The 10024-nt window shown below is 39.7% G+C and overlaps 1 non-coding gene across 1 annotated transcript; it reads right to left on the bottom strand.

Annotated features, from left to right (window-relative positions):
* Positions 1 to 8967: 8967 nt before the first annotated feature.
* On the bottom strand, positions 8968 to 9114 carry LOC128049135 (small nucleolar RNA SNORA62/SNORA6 family). The gene has a single exon (XR_008199499.1). It is a non-coding gene; the product is annotated as a small nucleolar RNA SNORA62/SNORA6 family (small nucleolar RNA).
* Positions 9115 to 10024: the final 910 nt, after the last annotated feature.

Here is a 10024-nt window from a genome sequence, read left to right as displayed (position 1 = left end):
TAAGGCCCTATCCCTATCCATCGATGGAACACCAGTTGCCTATATAAGAGGATTAAAGATTAAAAAACACTTGAAATAAAGTGAAGGCTTACTGGAGAATGTGGGGGCTGACTTAAGAAAAAGTCTTCACATATCCCCTTCTCTAAATCATTAAGGAATGGTGCTCATTTAAAATGTTTCTCAATCAAGCTGTACCTGCCCAATTCAGTATCGCTCTTGGGTGGGGTGAGAAGATATAATTGTGAGTAAAATGGTCATAACTGACATTCTTGAGATCTCTGCACATATTCACCTCATTTGATGTTCAGAACAATTCCATAATTCTTTTTAAAGGTAATTAAAGAGGCGCTCCAAAGTATATATGAGAACCCAAGCATGAAAGTGAAGTTGCCCAGTCATGTCCAACTCTTTGTGACTCCATGGACTATAGCCCACCAGGCTCCTCTGTCCATGGAATTTTCCAGGCAACAGTACTGTGGTGGGTAGCCATTTTCTTCTCCAGGGGATCTTCCTGACCCAGGGATTGAACCCAGGTCTCTCTCTTTGCAGGCAGATTCTTTACCTCTGAGCCACCAGGGAAGACTTGTTTTCATTTCAAAGATAATGAAAGAGAAACTCGAAGGTATATATGAGAACCCAAGTATAAATAGCCAGCAATTGGCTAACTTGGGATTCAAGTTCCCAGCTTGCTGTTTACAAGTCTTATGCCCTTTCAACCACAACATCTTATCTCCTTGCCCATTGTTGGTCCTGGACAGATGTGTGATGAAATATACTAAGTTGACTTCATATTTTGAATAATTAAAAGATTACATGGAGATTTTTTCTTTAACAATCTTTTCTTTTTGAAATTTAAAATAAGCATATGAATTAAAAGTGGACTTGGTCCCCAAAACTCTGGTAAATTTTGACTTGTGATAGGACAATAGAACTAAGACCACAGGGGTCCACCTTTCTTTGGTTTCTTAAAAAAAAAAAATCCACCCCCTACTTTCAGATGCCCAGCCCATCTGCAGCTAACCTGGGAGATAATGCAAGCTGTCTGTTTTCTTTCCCTTCCCTACCAATCCAGATATTAATTCTAGTCTAAACAGCAGTTAATCCCTGGGTCAGGAAGGTCCCCTGGAGGAGGAAATGGCAACCCATTCCAATATTCTTGCCTGGAAAATCCCATGGACAGAGGAGTCTGGTAGGCTACGGTCCCAAGGGTAGCAAAGAGTCGGACATGACTGAGCCACTAAGCACGAAAAATGAAAGTGTTTTATCAATGGAAGATGTGAAAGAGACTCCATTTTTGAGATGTACATGGAAGAGCAGGAAAGGTGGGGAGAAAAGGGTGTTATTGAGGTTATGTCTTCAAGGATACAGATAATTTCCACTGTTATTGGACTGAAGCCTGTGCCCACCAGCAGTAATAGACATAGTTAGTTACTATGCTATTTTCACCATCTCCTAGGAAGGCTCCCTTCAAATGGTTCAAAACCTGGTGATTATTCCACTTATTTCTGCCAAGTGATACAAACACCATTCTGGTCCTGACAGCAGTCTAAAGGAGGCTTCACTTTATTACTTAGTCCTCCCCTGAGAAATGACTATTGTGGTGGGAGATGTGAGTGAATAATAAAGAAATCTTGAAACTGAAACACTAGAGAAATTTATTTTTCCCAGAAAGTATCTTCTAGGCACAGTTTCTCTTTTGAGATTATTGCCTTTGACAAAGATGGAGGCAGCACAGAAAGCAGTGGTTTGTATCGTTTTCTCTCTGATCCCCTTTCGTTAGTACCAAACATTGTTGGCTTTTTTGGTGTAGGATGAGTTTCCTTATAGCAATCAATTCTTGCATCTGCTTCATCTTTATGGAATGTATTTATTTTTCAGCGAGGAGGAGATCCTCTCAATGTTTGTTCTGGCTCTTAAATTTGATGAATCTCTGACTCTTAAGTCTTGGGTCAAAATCTCAGTGGTACAGCTGGGCTAAATGAACCTACCCTTGATTACATCTGAACTCCCATCCATCTTGCACTTAAGAAAAAACACTTTTCTAACATGCTTCAGAGCTACTCTAATAAACCTAATGGCAATCACCTCTCCCAAAGGTCAAGGGTAGCATCTTAATTCTAAGCTTGAGTACTATTGGGATTTAATTGTAGTAAATGCCATTACTCCTGCTTTTGGCACTGAAATGGATGGCCTCTGGGTTGAGATACAGCTTGTATCTCAAAAAATAAAAATAAAGTAAATGTTTACTAGTTAGGCCAAAAAGATGTAGACCTAGTCAAAGAGAAGTAAAATAAAAACTAAGTCTGTTTTGATGTTGTCTGTGGCAGGGGAGGAGAGAGAATGCAGACAAGAGAAGTCATTTCATTTAACATTTGCTGCCCTCAGTAGTAAAATCTAGGTCAAGTGGTAGCACACACTTCTAATGTGCTATTAGATCATACCAAGTAGTTTTACAAGATGTAATCTACTGATATAGAAGTTGCTGTAATGGAAATTTCAAGTTTTGGATTCATGACCTACAATGCCTGCATAATTTCCCATCTGATATTACTTTTAGTGTTGGCTATTTTCATATTACACTTGGACGTAAAATTCAAAACCTTTTCTTTTAATTATACTACTTGCATAATTTCAGTTTTAAGACTAGCATAAGCAAATATCCTAGTTTATTAACTGAAATTTGTAGTGATTAGATGTATATTGCACTTTACAATAAAAAATAATTGGGGACAAGAAAGTTGGAGTATTGGTGGGATAGGTAGGAGTGATGTTAAAATATATTCACATCTGATTAATTACAAAAGAGCAATAAATCATCAATTCTGATGAACAGCTTGTCTGTTTGAAGGTGGGCCTATTTTCTTAGAGCCCAGAATGGTGAGTATAGCTTTCCAGGTGAAATAAGATGGCTTAAGATATATGTCCAGGCTTCCCTGATAGCTCAGGGAATATGCCCTGGTACCTTCCTTAGTAAAGAATCTGCCTTCAATGCAGGGGACCCCAATTTGATTCCTTGGTTGGAAATAAGCCCTGGGTTGGGAATAAACCCTTAAGAAGGGATAGGCGACCCACTCCAGTGTTCTTGGGCTTCCCTGTTGGCTCAGATGCTAAGGAATCTGGCTGCAGTGTGGGAGACCTGGGTTTGATCTCTGGGTTGGGAAGATCTCTTGGAGGAGGGCATGACAGCCCATTGCAGTATTCTTGCTTGGAGAATCCCCATTGATGGGGGAGCCTGGTGGGTTACAGTGCATAAGGTCACAAAGAGTTGGACATGATTGAACAACTAAGCATAGCACAGCAAGATATATGCCCACCAAACTTGTTCAGAGCCACCAAAGAAAATTAATTCTGCCATATCCCACATTTCTAATTTGTCTTCCACATGCTAACAGTGAGGGTTAAAAATGTGAATCTTAGCATATGTCAGTTATGAAAGAGATTTGATAGGGGAAATTTAATCATAATAGAGAGTTGTATGTGCAGTTGACTTCTGATTGTTACCACTGGCCATTAGGCTGGCTAAATACACAAGATGTGTGTGCAAACTATATATAGACACTTAAATTACTTACATTGGAATAAAAACATCATTGTGTGTGTGGTATTCTTTATCCCATTGAAAGCTTGACACATCTTGCCTAATGATGTCATTAGATAAGAGAATAGGCTCTCTAGGAATTTAATGCTCAGAGCTCTCTTTTTTGTTTTCCAATATGGTAGTGATCTGTTATATGTCATATAAGCTGAGAGTGGGGACACTAGACACTCATGGTTTTCATGCTAAGTATCCACATTTCCCTAAATTAGTGAGTCAAGATGAAAGATAAAAGACAGTAACTTCAGTAAGCAAAAAGTCATGGCATACAAAGTAGGTTGTAGTTAGCTAGTAAGGTGGGGCACAGAATACTTTTAAAAAACCATAAAATTCTCAATGATTATAGCTCTTTGTGTCAAACTATTCAAGGCTGAAATTACTGAAACCCACAAGAGCAGGTGTTCTGAATGGTAATCTACAGTGTAATTAGAGTCTCTAAAGAACACTGTGAGGTGAAGTTAATTGAAACAGACTATCTGGTTAATCATGGAATGATTTATTAAAAAAATAAAAATAGACTGACAGGCTATAAAAAGCCCCTATTTCCCAAATCTCTATTTTGACTAAACACAGAGCTGAAATATGTTGCTACTTTGATTAAAAAAATGTAAACAATTTAGTTATGTCTTTAAAATAGTATATAATTATCTCACTTTTTATGATATGACACCTCATTATTTACATAATATGTAGGTTGTTTCCAAGGTTCAGAAAACCATTCTGAGAAGACAGATTACAGGGATAAGTGGTAGGACAGTGTTTTAAATTCCACTTGGATTAAGGGACTAAAAATGTAGGATGAAATAGAGATGTAGCCCTCTTCTCTTGATATTTGTAACCACTTGGGATATTTCATATTTAAACCACTGTAATCTCTATGTGTCTATCAATAACTTCTTAGTCATTGCTTTGAGTTTTTTTCAATTTCCCCCCAAAACTGAGCCAGAGCTCTATAGTTAGTATGAAAAGAATTTTAATGGATGATGGTGGGTGCTGGTGTGACAAGTTAGAACAAGAGTCCTTTGGAGGTATGACTTCATTTGTATACTGGTATGTGGGGACAAGGATCACATATGATTGACAAGGAGGGAATCAAAAGAGGGGAGCTGGGGGAGTATTAGAGGTATCACACAGTCACCTTTATTATGCAGGTGACAAAGTTGAGGTCCAATGAGATTGAGAGATTTCCCAAGTTTCCAATAAAGATCACTAGGTTTATAGAAAAAGTAACATGATCAGTGCTTAGTTGCTTGACATCATCAATGAGAAAGGTACAGACAAAATACTGTCAGATTCAGGGGCTACCTTGTGCACTGTAGAAAATTTAGCAACTTCCCTGTGCCCTACTCATTATATTGCCAATAGTACTCCCACCCCTACACCCCTGAATTGTGACAACCGAACTATTTCCAGAGTTTGTCAGGTGCCTTGGGGATGGTGGTGGAAATTGCTCCCCTAAGTTCCACTGCATTAAAGCAACAGAGAGCCATAGAGAAGGGTCTTTGTCATTGTATATACATTCAGTTCAGTTCAGTTCAGTTGCTCAGTCCTGTCCAACTCTTTGCGACCCCATGAATCGCAGCACGCCAGGCCTCCCTGTCCATCACCAACTCCTGTAGTTCACCCAAACTCATGTCCATCGAGTTGGTGATGCCATCCAGCCATCTCATCCTCTGTTGTCCCCTTTTCCTCCTGCCCCCAATCCCTCCCAGCATCAGAGTCTTTTCCAATGAGTGTGTACATTAGTCAATCCTAAATGTTTGTTAAAAATAAAGAAGAATGGCATTCTATCATGTATACTATCATGTAAGAATTGAATCGCTAGTCTATGTCTGACGCAGGATACAGCATGCTTGGGGCTGGTGCATGGGGATGACCCACAGAGATGTTATGGGGAGGGAGGTGGGAGGGGGGTTCATGTTTGGGAACACATGTAAGAATTAAAGATTTTAAAATTAAAAAATAAATAAATAAAAAAATAAAGAAGAAAGGAATGATTGAGAAGAAAGAAAGAGGAAAAAAGATGAAAGGATAGAACATATTTCCCCCCAAACTGTAACTAAGTCAAAAACCGTTAAAACAAATAAGACTTTTTAAAATTTTATAGAAAAATTGTGATGAACCTCATCTTATACTGAAATATCCAAAAATATTTTCACAGATATAAAAATATACCAGTTAACTCTAATTTTTTTACTTCGGGATATAAAATTCAATGTAAAGAAGCAGGTTATTGTACCTGACAAAGGAAGAAGAGAGGATGAGATAGTTGGGGTATTAGTGGGATGGAGTATGAAGAGTCATTCATTGGAAGGTGGTAGAGAGTCAGGTGATCCATTCTTGGCAGGAAACCTCTTTGTGACTCATGGTTACTCTATACTAAAACCACATTTAAAAATAAATAGCACAGAGACACATCTTCACGCCAAAATAAAAGTTAAGAATGTCTGGGGACATAAGGAAATAGTACAATGAGCACAAAAGAGTGAAGAGTAAAATCTGCCTCTTTCTCCCACTCACAAACAATATGCTTTGTGTTCATCAAAATATAATGCATAAGTCAAATCTATTTCCTTTGATAGACTCAAACCAGAAATTTATCAAGTAAATTGGTAAGAATATCTTCTCCTGAAGAATAATGTTAAGGTGTCATTGTTTAGAGCGTAATTTTTGGAGGGTTAGCAAAAATCACAGATATCTTCAAGAGTGATTCAAGTATGTATATGTCAGGGCTAATGGGCAAGAAAGTTGTGTAAGTAGAATGGAGACATGATTTAATAAATATGGCTTAGAGGGTAAAGCGTCTGCCTGCAATGCAGGAGACCCGGATCAATCCCTGGGTTGGGAAAATCCCCTGGAGAAGGAAATGGCAACCCACTCCAGTACTCTTGCCTGGAAAATCCCATGGACGGAGGAGCCTCGTAGGCTACAGTCCATGGGGTCACAAAGAGTCAGACACAACTGAGCGACAACACGTTTTTTATGGTCAAGTAGATGAGACATAATGATGAAAACAACATGGAACCTGCTGTTACTGCTAAGTCACTTCAGTCGTGTCCGACTCTGTGTGACCCCAGAGACGGCAGCCCACCAGGCTCCCCCATCCCTGGGACTCTCCAGGCAAGAACCCTGGAGTGGGTTGCCATTTCCTTCTCCAATGCATGAAAGTGAAAAGTGAAAGGGAAGTCACTTGGTCGTGTCTGACTCTTCGCGACCCCATGGACTGCAGCCTACCAGGCTCCCCCATCCATGGGATTTTCCAGGCAAGAGTACTGGAGTGAGGTGCCATCGCCTTCTCTGACATGGAACCTATCATGTAGGAAAAATTGCTCTAGATATCAAAGCAGCATGAAATTGAGTGTGACCAGGAGACCTGTGAAGGTCACCATTTATGAGTAAGAGTCCAAAAGAAGTGGTGGGGGAAGAGCACATTTTAGACTGAAGGAGGGCTAGAGGTTAAGCAGACAGGGTAGGTTTGTGAAACTGAATAGAACTGAAGTTTCTGAATCTAGTTTAGAGGTGAGGTGACGTGGATACAGGGTCCTAAGTCAGATCATAAAGCAGTTTGCATATGTTGTTGTTCAGTGGCTAAGTCATGTCCAGCTCTTTGCAACCCCATGGACTGCAGCATGCCAGACTTCCTTGTCCTTCACTATCTCATGGAGTTTGCTCAAATTCATGTCCATTGAGTCGGTGATTCTATTTAACCATTTCATCCTCTGCATATGTTATGAATTAGTTAGGTTTTGCTGTATAACAATCCACCCCTAAGTTTAGTATCTCAAGTAGCAAGAATGTGTTACTTCTCATGGCTCTGTAGGTTGGCTGGTTTGGGCAGAGTCAGCTGATTCCTGCAGCACATCATCAGTGTGGCTGGGTGGGGTTCTAGAATGGCTTTCATAAAGGACTGGTATTTGATAGGCTGGGTATTCCAGAGCAGGGTCAGCAAAATTCTTCTATATGGGATCAGGTAGTAAAAGGGTCAGATGTTGCAAGTCAAAAGAAAATATTGATGATATTACATATGTACATATATAGCAAGAGATGAACTACCTCCATAGATTTTTTTAATGGACAGAATTAAAAGTAAACTAAAAATTGAGTAATTTCTTTTGTGATACAGGTCTTCTAATAAGGAGAATTGAACTTTTTTGGGAGAAGGGGTAATATCATAATTAGGTTCAAATGTAGGGCTCCTTATCATCAAATCAGTTATTAATGTTTTTCTATAAAAACATTCTTAGCTCAGGCTATACCAAAACAGAGAGCAGGTTGAATTTGGTCTGTGACTGGAGCTTGCTGACCTTGGTTCTAGAGCCCATGGCTCTGCTCCACTCTCTAGTAGGTCTCATTCTCCAGGATGGAAGCATGGGCTTCTTCTCAAGGGTTGACTCAGGAGACCAAAGGTAGCAAGAGAAGGCAAATCCCAATATGCAAACACTTTGTAAGTCTTAGATATGTCACATTTTTCTAATGCTCCATTGACCAAAGCAAATCATATGACCAAGGCCAGATTCCAAGGGTGGAAAAACAGATTCCATCTCTTGTTGGCAGGAGTAGCAAAGTCATATGGCACAGAGTATGCATACAGGGATGGGAAAAGTTGTGACCATTTTTTGCAAACCATCTTCTACATATTGCTAAGAGTTCTGAATTTATTTTGCAGGGAGGGAGGCAGTAAAAGTGTTTTAAGCAGATAACTGCCATATCTGGGACTGAGCTGCAGGGAAAGTAACCAGGGAGTCGTTTAAGAGACATGGCATCCAGGGTGATAGGTTTAGGGTTAGAGACTAGAGAGAAAAGATCAAGTAGCAGCAACTACAATTCAAAAAAAAAAAAAGAAAAAAAGACAAATACAAATGTGCCTGTCCTTTATGTATTTTTCAGCATCTGATGGCCTCTTTGGACATTTCATATCATGCATTTTCTGTGTGTGTGTGTGTGCACGCATGCGCTAGTGTATGTGGGTAGGGACAGGTACTTATAGCAGGAATGAAAGCAAAAGCAAATATTACTCCGAAATCTGATATCTAAAATAACATTTTGTAGTAAGACTGTATTTATAGAGAATGATTTGGTGCTGGGGTGGTAAAATATTTGTTGAATTTCCACATTAACAAATCAAGAGGCAGGCATAGCTGAATTACAGTTTTACACAAGGGGTGCCTTATACACCCAGGAAGAAAAGTGGGGAGGGGACTTGATCTCTGCAGTTCCAGAGGTTTGAGAAGAGTAAAATGCAGGGAAGCAGGAGGGCCAAGGGAGGGGACACTTGGGTGGACTTCTCTCCCTTGAATGCATGATTGATTTTGTGGAGTCTAAGAGGGTAGGTGGTGCTCAATCAAAGTAACTCCATAGTTTCTTCTCTTTTCTTTTGTAGCAAATGCCACTATCAAATTCCACTTGGGCCAGAGACCCTTGCAGTGTTAGTGAAAAGCCTGCCCCTCACATAGCACCCTATCTGTACTTGTGAGTTCACCAGCCAGTGGCTTCAACTTCAAACTCTAACAATGGGCAGCCAAGTACCTCCATCTTTGTAGCCTGTTTAGGTAGAAGGAAAGCCAGAGTTGACAATTTCTGGGCTACTTTTGATTTCTGTGTGCTGTGAACTGGAACCAGAAAGTCCCAGACACCCATGGAGGGGCCACAGAAAACATCTGAGCAGAGAGTCAGTACTGATATAAAACAGAAGTTACGAGATAGTTGCTGTTAGTAGAAGACTTGATAACGGGTTGGCTTTGGGAAACTGAGAGAAAAGGACGAATCACAGTATATGGTAAGATTTTGATCTGAATAATAGGGGGAAGGCACAAAAATATGTACATCAGCAAGAAGAGTTCATTTAAGGTAAAGATCTGGTGCTGAAAAATAAGGGTTGGAGCATGGAAGAGTTGAGAATAATTACTACATAAAGTACCACATAGTTATCATGTTAAGCGGCAGGGGGTCCTCAGGATCAGGGAAAAGATTATTTATAGGAACTGGGTCCTTGTCGCTGAAAGAAGACTGATGAGAGTCTTGGTGGTGAGTCACAGATTTTATTTTTTCCTTAAATTGGCTCCAAAAAGTGGTCTATAGATGAATTGAAATTTTCGTATGTGAGCAAATGCAACACATCTAATACACAAGAGTTTGGGATTGAGAAAATAGTAAATGCTCAAATAAAATTTAGAATGCTCTTATTTTTACCTTTAGAAATAAACTAGTTGTTTCAACCTTTTTTGGTTCTTCTGTTTCAGTGAAGAGCAGTTGGGCTAGGAGGCAGGCAAACTGGAGCAGACATTGCAGTCACTTCTCACTCTTCCTGTTTTGTTTCCCTTCTCCTTCAAGTAATCTCCGAGCACTACTATTTCTTAACACTACTGGTGAAAGAGAAACTGTCTTCTGAAAGTCCTTTCTCTCCCTTGTGAGAAGTTCAAAAAGTCTAAA

This window comes from Budorcas taxicolor, chromosome 5 (assembly GCF_023091745.1).
Source record: "Budorcas taxicolor isolate Tak-1 chromosome 5, Takin1.1, whole genome shotgun sequence".
NCBI lineage: Eukaryota > Metazoa > Chordata > Mammalia > Artiodactyla > Bovidae > Budorcas > Budorcas taxicolor.
Note: the sequence above shows the minus strand (reverse complement) of the source record. Positions and strands in the feature narration are given on the sequence as shown.